At 38.7% G+C, this 17,829-nt stretch overlaps 1 long non-coding RNA gene across 3 annotated transcripts in view; it reads right to left on the bottom strand.

Annotated features, from left to right (window-relative positions):
• Positions 1–17,829, bottom strand: part of LOC147755940 (uncharacterized) — a 175,264-nt gene that overhangs the window by 74,751 nt on the left and 82,684 nt on the right. For 2 of the 3 annotated variants that reach the window (XR_015325770.1, XR_015325763.1), the window contains one exon: positions 8,773–8,900. The exons of the other annotated variant lie outside the window; for it this stretch is intronic. This is a non-coding gene — a long non-coding RNA (uncharacterized LOC147755940). The remainder of the gene's footprint in view (positions 1–8,772; positions 8,901–17,829) is intronic. 3 annotated transcript variants of the gene reach the window in all.

The raw sequence follows: 17,829 nt of genomic DNA, 5'->3' as shown, positions 1-17,829 counted from the left end.
TGCCGTTCCCTTGATTAAAACCTCTTTGCAATGCCTTCGCCAATATTTGGATGAATTTCGGTAGCGCTGTGGATCTCCCACTTGGTCACTGAGTGTTATATTTCGAGACTAAAAGGTGTTTTTGTTCTCCTGTACTGGTTTCTCTAGACTAAACTTGAGCTGTTTTCATTTACACGCTCTTAGAGGACTGGAACATTTTCCAGCCAAATTATATCTGCCAGCGGCGTGTAATTAAAAAAGTTTAAAAGTCCGCCAGATTCGTTTGTAACAACCTAATGTTAGATCCAAATAGCTATTATTATTATGCATGTTTTATAATTTCAAGTGTATAAACAATGTTACCTGTAAGTGGTCTTGTACTATATAGATAGTTACCCATAAACACACACTTGCTGAATAACTGTGTTAGTCGTTAATTGCAAGGACATATAGTGCTAGTTAAAGTTTTTGAAAATAAGCGGAGTACTTGTAATCTTATGCTGAAAATCTTTGCGCATAAAATATTTTCATATCGATTTAAGTTCTGAGAATACCAGTAGTTTGAATATATAGATATATATATATATATATATATGTATATATATATATATATATAACAGAGCACAAAACTAATAAAAAAACAATACCAGTCTGCTTTCTGACTATGCGTTGAAGTTGATTATGAAATAGTTTTGTATATAATAATTAGCATGAGGTCAGTCTTATTTCATCAGCACTATCATCAAGAAGCGATGTATTCTCAGTTGTGATTACTCGTTGATTTTGAGTGATCCGATAGCCACAGGACCACAAAGGAGCAAGCAGATCGCGATTTTCGCTACTTTATACAGCATGCTTGTACACACGTTAGTGTTAACAATCAACGACATTATAACCGTGAATAATTAGCGCTCATCCGCAGATTGACGCGCCCCACATACTGGCGATACTTCGTATACGATGATGACTGTAGTTTGTGACTGGTGCCACAACAAAGACTGACTGCGAATTGTATGTTCAAGTATTTGGGTGACAAGCGCCTTGACGGACCAAGTTAGTGCCGTTTCAATATAGGCACTAACGTAGCGGAGTGTGTCGAGGAACGTCGTCACCGCATCGAGGTTTACCCTGCAGCTAATAGCTGTGCCAGTCACAAGGGAGACCGCTGTGATGGATGGACAACGAAAAAAGTTGCAAACAGTGCCTTAGACCCTTCGTTTCTCGATCTTTTCGATTTACCCGTCTCTCTTGCATCTCCCCCGTTCGCGTTACCCCCGCTAACCGCCCGCCACTATCCCACGGTCGTTTGTCGACTTTCGCTACAAGCTCAATCCTTCTAAGCTGTTCCAATGTCTGAGCATGGTAACACCCGAGCCAGCTCCTCGGGCCGACCGCCTTTGGTGGTCTTTTACATGCCTTCGATGATTTCGTTGGTTCAGCGAGTTTTAGCGCTTCTGTTCAGACGTGCCTGTTGCGGTCGCATTGTTAGCCCCTTCTTCTTGAACTTCTTTTGCACCCACTGTTCCTCCAATGAACCGCACGCCCCTCTGTCTGCCGTGACGTATAGATTCTTTCATTCTCTTTTTTTTTTTCACTAGGCCGTCTTCTTCTCAATGGCACCTAACGAAGATGACGCCGACGGCAAGTATTATATAGAAACGAATGTCTAAGTAGCAGAGATATATGGAGACATACACAATAGTCGTCCCGCACTACATATACTACTTATGTACTATACATTCCCCGAAATTGCCTAGACGTGCCTACCGACCTCAGTTAGGGCTTATCACATAGAATGCGGCTTGATTAGTAACAAGAGGTGGCACGAGACACGTCAGGAGGACGCCACGCTGCGTGCGGGAAAGAAGGGAGCACTAAGCTGAGGGAAAGGTCCGTACTTAAAACGGTCACTCTCTAGTACTTTTACAACAGTTAGCCGGTGAACGGACATCCAGTAAGACCTAGCTAACAATCTTGGGCCGCCTTCGAATGAAGAGCGCGAAAGAAAAACATAGGAGAGAGTCGAAACTACAGTGACTATTGTGTTGGAAGGCATGTAGTGATCTAGTATAATATGCAAACTCACAACAGAGGTCATCGCCGGGAAACGATTTATGCGTCAAACGTGCTTGGCGCCTTGCGGCCACGGATTGTCTATACGATAGGAATTATTAGAGCAAAATGAGGGAAAGAAAGAACGGTGCGAGTCCTTCGCTAACATGAATTTGGGCAACGGATATTGGCCGAAATGAGTTTTCTTTAAATTCAGCTTAATTATGAAGCAAGACATACAGAAGAACAAGCACGTTGCACATATTGCCGTAGGTCAGAGGAATGAAAAGATTCGGTTATGATTGTTTTCAAAGCCACTTGCTTTAATTTTTGAACAAAAGGTCTCTTTTTAGCTTGGCCTGAAGAATGGGTGTATTTTCAATATGCATAATAAATTACAATTCTTTGTCTTCGCTTCCCGTTTCTAAGTTTTCGTTTGATGATGGTCAAGTGGTATTTTCCAGTGGAAAACTGTATCGTTGCTCCACAAGGCTATTGCTTATTTATTTTACCTTTACTGCAAGCTCTAAATTGTAGCTATGGAATAAAGCAGAGTTTTTAGCGCCTGCTTTATTTCATACGTCTCTTAACTCATTGGTAGTTTATTTAATGATCACGAATAGCGTTATTAGGAAGAAATTGTAAAAGCCTCACTCTCGTAGAGTTTTGTATCCGTGCAGTTTCTTTTTTTTTATTGGAACTTGTATTTTCATTTTTCCACGCAAGTAATTGTAGCGGTTATTTTTTGCAACACTTTAAACAGTTTTTCTTTGAAAGAGAAGTGCTGTTTAGACTATTCTAATAACTATAATGAAAGGTCAGTTAGGCTTCGTAAGATAATTTTGGATTTCAATATCGTGTCGACAAATTACTTTGAAAATAGATGCAATGAGCTGCATAAGTGCATTTAATTTCGGCTGGAGTATCGTAAATGCCCAAACGATGGGAAGTCATCTTTTTAGCCATTTTCTCTAACAAATGTTTAAAATTTATAAGGTTTTTTCGAAAAAGTGACCCTCCATATTTTCTCCAAAAAAAGACTAACCATTCTGAAAAAGCATCAGTGTGTTGTTTGCTTACCTGCTTAATTTCTCAAGCAGCCAAGTACTGACGTGGAATTTAAAAAAAAGTACGATTATTTTTTTCGTAATAAACCAGAATAACCGCAATGGGATAACACAGCTTTCCTTAGACGCTTGTATTGAGCACTCCTGCCCTGATAGGTCCTTTAAATGCTAAGTACAGGGCTGCTAAAGTTTTGTTTAAAAGGAACAATTGAAAGCCAGATAGAAGTAAACTTTTTGTCAAAAGGGTGACAGGATCAAGTTAGCTTAAGGAAGCTTAATAGGTTCATGAGATAACTGACATATCTGCCACAGGGTCACACGACGGTTAGGACGCGGTAGCATGGTTTCAATAAAAGAGCAATCGGAAATTGGGGGTAATAAGATAGCTGCAATGAGTGTAAAACTCTGGTTCAGGCTAAGCAGGTCCTCAACTCGACTTCGACTTAATCGAAAAGAATAACAGGATAGTGTTGGGCAGAATCCATGTATGTTGGGCACAGATAATACACGAAAAATAGATGACTAAACTAATGGTAGCAATGGCTGTTTATAAAAAGATGGATGTCACACATGTGTGGCTGCGGATACTGTTTGTTATCACACACGTTAAATGGCTACTTTCGCAGCAACCAGCCTCTTTGAACTATCTAGCAGGCTTACCCATTCACATGCATTACATTATTCAGACTGCAAAAATCTGCATTTAATGCGAATAGTATGCCTTCCCTTTTCTACAGTGTTCTCAACTGAAATTTGCACAAATCTATGTTTTACGCAATAAGCCTATTATCGGCTTGTCTACCCAGCGATCATAAATGATCAAACGTATGGCCCTTCATACTGTCAATTGAGTCTTCTGTGACCTTACAACATTAAACTCCCAAATCAGCTGTCATCACTAGAGTATGACAGTTTAACAATTGCATTGGATACAAGAAACGATAATCTAAAATGCTTCGGCCATAACTTCATAATTGGAAATCTAATTTGAGATGGCCCGTACAATTTTGCACATAACTATTTTTTAGAGTAAAGAAAGTGACGATCCCTCCGATAACCAATAGGGTGCATGTGTTATTGAGTAGCTTGCTTAACAATCTCGATTTCCATCTTGGAACAGGCCGTTCGTTTCATACTGGAAGTCAGCCGCCTGATACAGAAGAAAAACCGCTTTGGGGGTAAAACTTAAAATATATATTTAGACGGCCCAAAGAAAATTGTCTAAGCCTTTGTATTGAAAGTGATATCAAAGGCCCTCGCACACCAATTTACAATATTCCAGAGAATTCGATGCAGTTTTATAGATCGTCTTTATCAACGGCCAAATTTATACGTGCTACACTAGACGTATTTATTAGAACGTATTAAGCCAAGAGTAAGCCAATCGACTGTGACCAAATAACTACATTTTAGGAGTAAATTAACGCTGATACAATATGTCAGTTAAAATCAGAAGCAGACCGACTTAAATCGCTTTATGTCATTAAGAAAAATGATAAGCTCCAGTACTATTTACTTATGTGACTTTGTAAGTAGTCGCTCACAAAAGCAATAATTTGCATCTATCGCAAAATACCCCCCATTTGAAGCCAATAGACTCCAACCTAAAATACCTATTTTTCTCGTCTAATAATTACAGAGATGGCTATAACTGACTGTACAGCAAGTATGAAGGAAAACCGCGACAATCAAATTGTATAAAAGATATAGAGCCGAATTTTTAAAAAATGTTGCTATAATTAGAAAAACACGTCAAAAACGCTACTAAATTCTGTTTTAATTTTACTACAAATTTTAGAGTACTTCTAAATAATGCTATTAATATGGGTACGCAGATATTTCTTTTAGATATTATTGTTGACCCAGTCCAAAACGGTATTTGGTTCGAATCTAAGGAGCATTGTAACGGTTATGGCTTTGACAAGGCTAGCTCTATCGAAGAAGCTTCAAAATAACCTCACCACTTTTGGCAGAGTGGCACAAAAAGAAACGGGTTTAGAAAACAGCACTATCTACGCAAAGGGAGAGCCTTTACTCGTTCCGTTTCTTATTAATTAACAGCATCCTCTCATAGAGATAATGCTATAAGCGTACAATCTCGTAATGTAAACACCCGCAATAAGCGTTAATAACCCTGAACAGCTACGTCGACAAAGTTAGTTTTTAAGTTTACGAGTCCAATACAGAATTGATGTAGTCGCCAAAAAGGCTGATACCAGTGATTTGTTTTGCCTAAGTAGAGTAATCCCTATAATTTTCAACTTATTTAGGTGCTACGGCGTAACGACTGTAGATAGATTTTTTGTTGATCACATAGAGGAGACGTCAAAAAAACAGTGATGCCGGGTGTCACAATCGAAAATCTGCAAAAAAACTATGTTTCGAAACAGAAGTCAATTTGGTTTAAAAATCATGGAGTTTCTTTCTTCGGAAATTGGCTGGAAAAGCAGTGCGTGCACGTCACGTCTTTCATAGTAACTACAAAATGACTTCAAAGTGCGAAGTTATAAGGCGCTGTAAATCGAAACTCAGCCGAGAAGAGATATGGAGGGTTCTAGGAAAAACTAAACGTTCAGGACGCACTCTAGGTAGAATAAATCTAGCATTCTTGAGGCTTTCATGCGAAAACCTGCAAATGCCTACTGTAGGCGCATTTCAGCTTTCGGAAATAAATTGTTTCCATAAACACAAAGGTTAAAGGTGGCTGGAAGTAGATCCTTCAACTTTTTTCGGCTTTATCTGACGCCGCTGGCGATAAACAAAATGAAAGTAATCACCGCATCGCGACAAGATCACTTCCTTTATGCAAACGCTAAGATATGATGGACCCACTAAGTTATATTTGCCATATGCTATGTGTTAAAGATTTCATTCCAGCCAGTGTAACTTAATCAGATCGATTAGCCAACTTACAAACTTTAATGCCGAGCCAGTTCAGTACGTTTATATATTCTAACAGTCATACTTTATACCTTATGCTGTCTACCTATAATATATTAGTGTATGTTGTATGCTTATCTAAACCGTACGAAATGAACGAAATTACTCATTTATATATTACGTTTGGCAGAAACTCCTTAGAATTCAGAATTTTATACGTATGCGTTTTTGGCTCTTTTGAAAAAAACAAACCTAAATAACTTAAGTATTTAAAGGTAATTATTGACAGCTAAAAACTAATTTCGACGCAAATTTTTTCTGTTATATTTCCGACAATTAGCATATAATATGCCCTAGAGTTTTGATGTTGTTCCTTGAAACGAAAATTTTACTTAGATGATATTCAATAAAACTAATTGTAAAAGAATAACACGACCAAAAGGTCTATTTCGTGAAGTCAGATTAAAGTAAATCAGAGCTGCGTAACCCCGCGTATCAAGAGACGAATGCTTCGGAAGAACACGGTTTAGAGTTTGTTTTTTTGCTCAATTTAAGCAATGCCCCAAGTACGCTTGACTCACACTGTTTTCCTTCAGATTCACACTGCTAAGATACAGGTTATTTCAGTTTCTTTTGCTCGATTAACGGGCCTAAATATATTTTTCTAGGTAAATCATTATTTGGCTTGAATATTTTAGTTAAAATTGACATACATAGTTTGCTATGACGTATCACAAAGGAGCCAGTGGACATATTTACAGTATAGGCCTTGCATTGTGATCACTTATGAGCCTATTTTGTTTATTTCAGATAAGGAATTAGAGCTAAATGTATCCATAAACGCAATATTCAGCTATGCAGTGTCACTGCGAAGTGTGATGCTTATTTTAAAGGCATCGATACTACTAGGCATTCGTCTTCGCCTGAGGTATTATTTCGCACCCGTAGTGCCGGCGTTACTTGTTTGTCTAGGGACGTTTATGCCGAGAAACGTACATAAATTGTGCTGTGCATGATAGAATCGTGCAATGTATGGTAGAATCCTGCTTTTATTGCGTGCTGAGCAGTGACGCCAGACGAACCTTCCCTTAAATTAATTCCTCTCAAATTTGCATGCACGGCCATTCAGGCCAAACAAACAGTTCATACGCGAAATCTTAAGAAGTCGTAGTGAATTAATTCGTATGAAAATCCGCCTGTGAGTTTGGGTGATGACACAACATGTCAAAACGGTGCTGCAACTCAGTGGCCGAATTTTTTTGACAAAAACTGCATTATTATTCCTTGCAGCGCGCTGCATATAGAGAAATATTCTACAAAGCAAATAACATGTCTTCAGAATCATTATATTTTTGTAAAAAAAAAAAAGTTGCTGTCAATTAAACGAACGTATCGTGAAGTCCTGCGCACAGAGTAGCTTGCGACCGACAATTTCCTTCTAAGACCATATACCATGTGATACATCCTAGTGATACAATTTATCTGTCTGTCTGCCTGAGAGTTGATTTTAAATTTTATTTAGGTACCATTAGATGTGAGTTCATTCAGTCTCTCGTCACGCTTCAAATATAGCTTCGAATAGTCGAATTAAAAATTGTGCAGCAGACACAACAGCAAAATTGTTCGGCTTACTCCATTTTATTTCAACCAGCTTAAAACAGTAAGATGATTATTATAGGTTTAGCTTGATGTGCTACTGAAGATAAAGTGTATTCATGATGCTTCTCAAACGCTTCAAGGCCTTGTGAAAAATTCACAGACATAAATTATTTTTTATAGGATATGTTGTCATACCATAGTGACCCTCTGCCCCAATGCAGTGTCTGTGAATGTATTAATATAAACATCATTGTTAGTTTTGTCACAACCGTTTTTGGTATCATTGCTATCATCATCATGGCTATTGTCTGCCCAACCCTTAAATTGGGCTGTGTTTTTACAATTTGTTGAAGAGCCTTTCCGTTCTTTGGGCCACGAAACATTAAACACACCGCACAATTAACAAAGATCAAGTTATCCGTTCTAAGCTTCATAGGATCAGCTTCGCTATTAATTATTTGCATAAAATTAACACAACTTGGACCTTTGATTCGTAGCACTATTCCGACTTTTCATACTTTCATTTCAGTTTTTTATAGCAATGCCAGCTACATTTGGGGACTGGCTAACGTAATGATTTTTTAACTTTCACATATTTCATATACTTTCGAGTTTATGAATTCGTGTTTCATGCATATGCCCCGAGGCAATAGGCCCATGGCGTGTTTAGCCGACGCTTAGCGTCGACTGAAAGAAGATTGGGGAAAAAAGTAAATAGGAAAAAATCGCGCGATCAAAGGGACAGCAAGCCATCACAGCGCTCCGCAGTGAGCACGGCCAGGGCAGCAAACCCATAAATTAGGGGAGGGTGAGACCTGAGTGGAGTATTACATTTCACAGAATTGATTTCACACAGTATCGGGCTGCGAAATGAAGAGGAAAATCAAAAAAAGAACAAGATCGGTCGTACTCACGGCGTCATAATCGAACAGGACAACGAGGATCAGCTAGCGGAAAGCAGAGCCGAGAACTACCTGATCTTGAAGCGAAAGAAGGAAAATTTCTCCGAAAAAAAGAAGAAAAAAAGGTCTCTGCCACACTGCATAGACCACCGCCTCATGAATGCGGAGTGAACTTGTTGTATCAGTGTCGTTAAGGACGATCGATGCAGGCTTCTGTGCTCAGTCTATTATCAATATGTACTCTATGGTTTGTCGAAAACGCCAGCCTAACATAATGTTTAGCTTTTAATTACCTGTATTCTCGCATGACGTCTGCCTGAAGTAGCACAACCGTATACATTGCAGTTTCCGAAAAAACCATCTCTCAGCCTCGTATAGTTACATTACTTTATCGTTAATGTGTAGTCAGCAACTGAAAGCACTGATTCACAAAAGCAGAAAATGTATTAATCAAAGACACGTCGAGAACAGTACCTTTTCGGATAAGTTTCGGCGTATTTTCTCTGCCCATTTATCTTGCCACCTTTGAGTATTTGGCTTACCTGAAACAAACTGTATTAGGAATTGTTTAAAGTTATTAAAATTTACGCTGGGTAAATTTGAGTATTAGAATGTTATTTCCCTTTCGGACCGACACCGACTGCCTCGTTAAGATAACTGCCTAGTGCTTGACCTTATTGAGATAATCCTACATTTAACAAAACAGCATTAGGTGATTTTATAACTTTGTGAACCAATAACAATGATTGCAATGGTACATCTAGGGTATCTATCAGGAAGCGCATTTTTAGCCTCGTGAAAGAGTGCGCTTCAGGATGACTAAAGGTATCTTCTTCGTGTTACGATACACAAAAGCGCTTTCCCTCACGAGTACAATTTACTTGAGGGATTTCTAATTAACATTGTGCTTAGTAGCTCTCCCGATGTACCACCAATCATAAAAATATTTTCAACTAGGTGGCATTTAACGCTTCCGAGTGTAGTCAACATGAAGGCGAGCTTAAGGTTTCAGAAGTTCTTACTGACTCTATTTATCACCTATAAATATTCATGTTTTTCTGAAACGAACTTTATTGGTCATTCTGTAAAAAAAATCGGACATCAAGATTAATCGGAACCCTGAAACCTAATGGAACATGTTTTATATCAAAGGCTCTATGGACTATAAACTCAGCACCTATTACTGCTGTGCGCTTTAGACACCGTGTCGTTACACACGCTGAATATATTGATGACGCATTAAACCATCTTACCTAATAAACTGTTACTGGTTTTCTAGCTTATAGGTTCTTTGATAAGTATCTTTTCATCGTCGGCTTCTATTGGCTTCTAGGTATCTTTTCGTCTCTTTACGAACTTAAATTACACTAGCCATCATGTGCCAGTAAAACACGATATCCAGAGATTACGATGTTCTAGACCTGTAAGGCTTCATGGCATCGCGGGAATTCAAGAGAATTGGTGAATGCTGAGAGATTTTCATGTCAAATAATTCTAGATTTTACAGTGAATATTCGAGCATGGTATCAACGACTTGGTAGCAGACAACATCCGCCTGCCTATATCTGTGAACATACACAAGCTCATTTGTTTTGCTTATCTATATTTCGCATTGGACATACAGACCAATCGGATATTACCCAGCATTATCCTATTACCCTGTTTCGGTCTAAGCTGATGCGAGTTTAGACCTGCTTGGCCTAGACCTAGGTCGTCGACACAAACTCGTTATGGTTCGTCAGTCCTCACGTTGCACTGCTCCATGTATTCCGTTGCACTTATCGTTGTTATCCCGCAACAGTTCTTTCATCTGCTCATTTCAATAGACCAGTTCCATTGTTTATCAACTTGCTCATCATGTCATACTTGGATTATTCAATTACTTGGATTCACATATTCTGCTAAGGTGTCCTAACCACTCTGTAATTATGAAGCAAGTGTCCTTCCGTCTGTCAGTTATTACGTGCTAACGGAGCTATTAAATCGTCAATGTTTGATGCAGGTAAACAGCACGCACGCATCGACATTTTTGTCAAATTGGAGAAAAGCCGAAAAAAAAATGACTTTATTGTTAAAAATGTGGAATATTGATTTTTATTCTAATCCAATTCTATGTTTATGCAAAATTCGAAAAGGTAAGTAACTTCTATAAGTTTTTTTCTAAATATTTTTCATTTTCTAAATTCTTCGAAAAAGATTACTTACATAATTTTTCATTCTTCGAGCTAAAAATATTTTTTTCAAACATGCCATTTTTAGACACAAACTAGACCTACGTTCACCTGTGCAATTGATTTTTCAGCATATATTATCATTTTATAAGTAAGTCATCGTCATCAGAACCTGAAGTAAATGCAACAACAGTGCACCTCATCATACCCATTAATTAATAAACTTTGCACATCGGATTATATATGTATACATGTTTTCTTCATTACTATAAAGTATTAATATAACTATCCCGTAATCCCTTAAAAAACAGGGACTTGTTTTACTTTTCGACATCACCAATTTATAGAAGGAAAAGGAAGACTTGATTTTGGTATAATAATACTAAGTAACAAAAAAATAGCATCGATTTACGCAATACGATTTAAGCTTGAACGTAGGCTAATGTTCGAAGCTTCGAATGTGTTCAATCATACAGTTAGGTACTACAGTGTGAAATTGGTTATCTCCTTTTTTTTCTCTAACTTTGCTATAGGTAAAGCTATTCCCTAAAATAAATGATTGGTAAAAACTCACGTGCTTTTTAGCGGTCTGCCAATAACAGATGAATTACAACTAAACGTTATCTAATATAATTCTGGTAGTATTAATCTAGCTCTTATATACGGCAGTTCAATCGTTAAAGATTCACAATGATGCTATTAATGGAAACTAATTCCGATAATTTTGACATTATCTTAAAAGTCCGCCACAAATTTCACAGTTCATAACGCCTGAGGAAATCAAATTATTTTCGAATAGTCAATTAACATCGTATTCCTTAGGAGGAGACAAAAATTCGTACACTTGATGCCGAACTCAAAAATTTGAACGCTTGTACTTGTAAAAAACACACCCAATAGATCCCCTGGTGACAGCGATATGGCACCTAAATCAATTTTACCCATAACCTACCTAACACTCGAAAATTAACTCTGCCCAAAATTTTATAAGGTTTTACTTTGGGAACCTTGGAAGACACTTATGTCACAGTAAGAGTTTAGGGTAGTTGATCCACGGACGTTGGTCAGGTACGTGAAGTATCTAAATTTTAGAATCAACAACATTTAACTGCCCTTTCCACAACAGGCCTTATTACCGTAGCACAAAGGTATTTCAAGGAATCGCAGACTTGTCAGAGGCTAGTGGCTTGATGGGCCGAACAAAGTAACGATCACATATGTTTAGCGGCTTGCTTAGATATTTTTGAAAGCTCAATATACACACGCCCAGTTTCCGACCTATACGACTTTAGAAGCCAATAAGATTGGCACGCAGATACGTTACCGCTGCACCATTACGGGAATTCATATTTGGAATTTACTTCCGGCCATATGTACAGTCAAACGCACTAGCTTAAAGCCATAAATGTCCGAATACGAGAAAATGTCTATGCTCCGATCTGGATCTCGAGAAGCACCTAATATCTTTTGTGGTTCCTGCACTTTTATCTTGTAGATTGGAAGTCGGCGCATGCTCTCTTGGAATCGCTGGTTAGCGTTCAGTATGAAACGTCGTTGACGACTTTAGAATTTGCCAGGAAGCTCCCTTTGAACGTGAAAAAGCTCTTTTCGATTTCCAATAAAACGGACTAGACCACCTTTCTCGAGAGGAAGCGAGTCTGCAGTTCACGCTCAGGAAGGATTAGAGCTTGCTTCGAACTCTACATCTTTTGGGTCGCTTGCAATCTGAGTGCTAGACACTGAGACTGCTACTTCTTTGCGATTGGATTGGCAGCATCCGATTCCGGCTACCGTCATTTCGATCGTAGCGTGTTCTTCTCTGTTGAATAGACTAAATATCTGTTTTTTCCTCGTATAACAAGTTAGAGCCCTGCTACTTTTTTCCAGCTGTCTACATGAACAGACACAAATATGATACGCCACAAAATATACAAACAGTTCGCAATGCTTTTTTTCAAGACTAGAGCAATACAGCAGGTTCAGCTCCTTTGATATACGTTAGAAGCAAGTACATATATTTTTTAAGATTAGGTTCATAAGTACGGATTTTTACGTTACAGTACGGTAAATATATAGCCAACACGAACTCCTATACACCTAGTAGAACCAACGGATGCCAACAATCAGGCCAGAAAGCGAAAGTCTGTTGCAGAATAAATGTTAGGTATAACATGAAGAAGACGCAACTTACTTAAACGGTCACCTTGAAAGAGATGGCAAATGGCTAAAAAGAGACAGCTAAAGCGCTAAATGTTGTTGTTTTAATTAGCACAAAAACGGTGTTATCGATTTATTTGATAGAGTTATCCACAATAGGGTAAAGGGTTGACAACAACAACTATAATAACATGAGTCATAACCGTCATTGTTATCGCTTACTGCAATTTACCATATCTGTTGCAACTTAAGATTTGAAAATTAGGTCTATTAATTTTTTAAGCACACCCTAATCAGATTGTCAAGAGTCCATCGAAATGGACTTGTCTTTGCAATTTGCAAGATTTCCAGTCTGTTTTCCTTAAAAGTGTCAACTTCAAAGCTCCCTCGAAACTATCGAAAGCCACCCCGTCTTATCTAAACTCCTACAACAACCTAAATAATAGTTTTTAATGAAATTCCACACAACAGTAACTAAAGATAATATTGGTGTGAATGTTGAGACAGTTAATGACGACAATGTTGATTAGTCTAATTGAGGAGAAATATGGCTGATGAACAGGCCATTTGATGCTTGCCATGCGAGAGCAAACCAGGAGTAGTTTTAACACAGTCCTACGCCAGGCTAAGTTTATTACATGAACATTTCTAGGGCAAGGCGGTCGCTTGTCGGTACCGAATGATCGAATGTCGGTTTCGTCCGTAAATCTTACTAGAACTTACATTCTGGAGCAAAGGCAAATGGAGCCTTTAACGGCAAGATAACACTTACACTTATACGTAAAGGAAACCGACTTGGACGTAGCCACCTTCATCTCCCAGTGAAACGAAGACATTTGAATGATCCACGGCGCAAATGAGTGTTATGGTTAAGTTCGTTATAAACCTTCTTCTTCTTATGTCGTACGAATGTTAAAAAGAAACCAGAAAGGAGAAATGGCTGAACAAGTATGATCTGTAATTCAGGCCGTTTCGGTGCCCATAGATTGTACAGACGCTTCAGTCTGACTACCACCATAATAAACTCGATATAACTGTCTGCGCGTGACCGGAAAGATGTCAACAACCGCTAAACTATTAAAAGGAATTGATTTTATAAGGAAATATCCCACTATAACTTTCCAAAGGTACATAATAGACGCAGCACTAAGTTCAAATTGCTCAGTGTATACCCAATTTCCCGTGGTTGCCGTATGAAGTTTGGTCGACTGCTCCAACAGAATCAATAAACTTGCAGAGAACTATTTTCGTGGAAGTTGCGGTCCAATCGAAATGACAGCTTATACTCGCTGAAAATCGATATGCCAATTTTTATTCCGACAGATATATTAATGAAAGCGGTCTCTACTCATACTCCCTTCAACCACTAGTAAAAGCTTTTACTAAGCACGCTGCTCAAGGTTTAGCAGCAGAGTTTTTTTTTGCGAGAATTTCCTGTGCTACAGGCTTGTTTTGTCATCATTCGATATGAGTCAATTGCATGAGGGAAGAAGTTTCAGACTCATTTGAACTTATACTGCTTAGATTATTAATTTATGAATTAATTCACAATAACAGTTTATTTATAAACTGAATGGGTAGGAGATAATTTGCTGATTTTCGGATTAATTGTGAAGTGGCCACAAACTCTTGTTGACAGATGCTGTTTACGGAAACTATTTAGGATGCTTTGAAAATATATCTTGTACTTGATTTTCGTGTTTTTTTTCTGTATCAGCTGTGCTAACTAAGCGAAAATTGCAAGGCTTTTCATCAACTTTCAAATGTAACAATTATATCAGTTGGCGTTGTAATGCTTGTAGCCGGGGGAGCTGTCAAGTTACTCAAATGAAACTTGTTATTAAAGACAAGGATATAGTTAACCAATACTTACCGTAAGAACATCAACAATGATACTTAACATATCTAAAAGAGGCCGCGAACATCTGCCGGTTGTTTAATAATAAAGAGGCTAAATCAAATAATTGGCTAAATCTATTTCAGAATATAGCTCTTCCATAATATCAGCAAAAAATTCTTCTTATGGTACTCAGATGAATGTCTAGTTAGAGCGGACTGTTAACGTAATTATCGTCATAATGAAATATTACGTACATACCTATTTAGGGAAGTCTGGTCGGAAAAGATTTTTAAATGTCGAATCACTCAACAGTGATTGGAACTGTCTTCGGCAAAGAAGATCTAACATTAGGTAAATCTGATGTTAGTAATCCGACATCATTAAGCCAGGATTCGTAGAAAAAAGCAATAAGCCTAAACTGAGCGTATGCTTTCTGCAAAACACAGAAGGGAAAAATATGAAACCCCTGCTCCTGCCCTATTGAGGATAGAGCATGAAAGTTAGTGACTAAAACACTCTAGCGACGCAAACTCAGTTCCTCAAAACTGCTTAATTTACAATTCTCCAAACGGCTTTGCAATGCTAGAGTGAGCCAACAAAATGCAAGTAGTCTCGAATAGACATGTCGTGACAAACGATGAACGCTCAAAGCTCTGTATGCTTGCATGCCAAGCCAGAAAGCCGTAAGAATTGTCTAGCGAAAAACCCGTCCCAGTCGTCATATCTTTCCGATTTGCAACAACTGCCATCATTCGTTTCACGGACTGGGCGTTTCAATGCCTGGGGGCAACATGTCACATAACTATACATACACGCACATACGCCCACCCGCTACATCTTCTTACTTATCCGTTTTTTCCACTGCGCTTAGCACAAGATATTTTTATGATATGCGTCCAATCACATGTCTTGGTACTTATGGATGACCGAGCCTATACTGCATATACATGGCACAGGCAGTTATGTACTCCTTTTCCGTCTTCCATCGTCGTCACCCCCTTTCCCTCAGACTCGCTAAAGCTTTTTTTCTTAAGCCGTTGTAAGCCACTCATTTCACCTTTTGGCACTGGTCAGCCTCTTATGGTGGTGATTCCCCTTCTTTGTACGAACACCTAGGCGCTTAACAGCTTTCCTAGGCAGCCGTAACAGCAGGAATGGCAGCACCATTCTACTAAACATTTGCCTTTCTTAGCTAAAGAATTCGCCGCGGCGATCCACTTGCTAGCTTGAGGGTCGCTTAGGGCTGTTACCCTCTGTCCGTTATTTCCGTCCCATAGCTTCGTATATGACCCGAAATTTGACCGGGCTTTGGTCTTGCAGTGTTGTGAAGGCGTGTACAATGGGCTTCGTTGCTAGCGTGACGCGCAGAATTGAGCACACTGTCCTGTGCGTAACTCCCATGGACAATGCTTCAGCGGTCTGCTCCTCATGTGTTTGCATGAACGGAAGGATGGTTATATGACCGGCCAGATTTGCCCAAAGGCGAAATATGATTTAAATTCTTGCTTAGCCTTGACTTTCTTTAAAAGTGGCTCGCGTCCTTTAAGAAAGGAAAAGCACAACTCTTTGCTGTGTTTCCAATCTCTATTAGAAGATGTGCATGTGTTTCATTGTATCCAAGATTATGTTTAAATCTTGTTCATATCTAGGTCAAAAGATATATAGATAGTGGGATACTTCGTCGTGAGCACAGGTGCAGTTGAAACAGAGATAAAGTTGAAAATTTCTTGATTATCACACTATTTTTTTGAATAATCCAATTATTTTTAAACGCTATCCAAGATTTTTTAACTTAATTAAAACAATTTAACGTCGATTTTCATGAACCAGAATCTACTATTAGTGGCGTTTAGTTGCTTCCTATCTTTCGAATGACTCAGGCAATTATAAAGGTTTTTCCAGAACTAAAATTAAACTGGAAATCTCATTGGTCTTCTACTAATTGTAATTAAGGCTAATTGACGTTCGCAGATAGTTGTGCCTTGGCTATTTACTCACGGTCGTTTTGGATCTCGATATCACCAGCGAAAGCGTCGATCGTCAGAAGCCATTACAGCCACAGAAACTAGTTTCGCTTCAAGACAAGTACAATGTTACTTTGAGGATAGCAGGCAAAAGCAGAAGTACAGAATGAGCGTCGAAAAAACTACATTTGAATTTTCAGAACACCGCTGAAAAGCTTTAGTGGTCGACTGCGGGCAAAAGAAGGTGACTACTCCGGATCATCCATTCGTATGTATATATCACCTCTCACTCATACTTTGTTTTCGAGTCGCAACAGAAAGCACAACGATGGCAGTTAGCACTCTTCTTTTATTGTCGACGAGGTCCGATGCCGATCGCCAAACTATGTTACCTCGATCGCGCTGGACAGTTGTTTAAATGTAAGAAACCATGAAATAGAGCTGCCAGCTGATTTCTAACCTAGTCATACTTCCAAGGCTAAAGGCGCATAGCAAAGCCAAAAACGCCAATACGGCTCATTCGATAGACAAGTGCGGCGGCGCGCCCTTGACTGGATGCGGCACACAAAACGATGGCGGGAAATGATTATCAAGAAAATGAACAACCGAGTAAGAGACCAAGCAATGCAGGAAGAAAAATACGCAGAAGTCGTGATTTGGCAATGGACGGGACAGCCGACGAGGTACCATTCACGATGGTAAGTACTAAAAAAAGGAAGAACAGCGTTGAATAGAGATTGCCATGTATAACAATGGACACAGCCGTCGGGTGAGAAGAACGAAACGTTTCGCCACCGTCGAGTCAACACTCATGTGTAAAGGTTGTTCGTAAAATAGCGAGAGAGCGCAGACGGACAGACAGATAGCTAGCTATAAAAGTGAGGTGGCCTACGACGGAAATACTCATATGAAGGAGTGGCGGGGAAAAAGCCATTTTCGAGGCCTTAAGGCTAAAAATGAACTCTGACTAAATCTGATAAGTGCATAACAGCATTAAAGATGAGGCATGTTATTTGAAGTTATCTAACACCAACTAAGAGTTATCTGTAATTACTAAAATCAATACACGCATTATTGAATATATCCGAAGAAAGCGATCGAAACAAAACTGAAGCAATTTCATTAAACAACGAGTGTTCGATCAAGACGTTTTTAATATAACGAGTCATAAGAACATATAGCGACTATTTTGTTTATATTTACGGATAATTCACTATA

Source organism: Varroa destructor, unplaced genomic scaffold (genome assembly GCF_002443255.2).
Source record: "Varroa destructor unplaced genomic scaffold, Vdes_3.0 BEIS01000004.1, whole genome shotgun sequence".
Taxonomy (NCBI): domain Eukaryota; kingdom Metazoa; phylum Arthropoda; class Arachnida; order Mesostigmata; family Varroidae; genus Varroa; species Varroa destructor.
The sequence above is the reverse complement of the archived record's forward strand: the minus strand, read 5'-3'. Positions and strand labels throughout refer to the sequence as shown.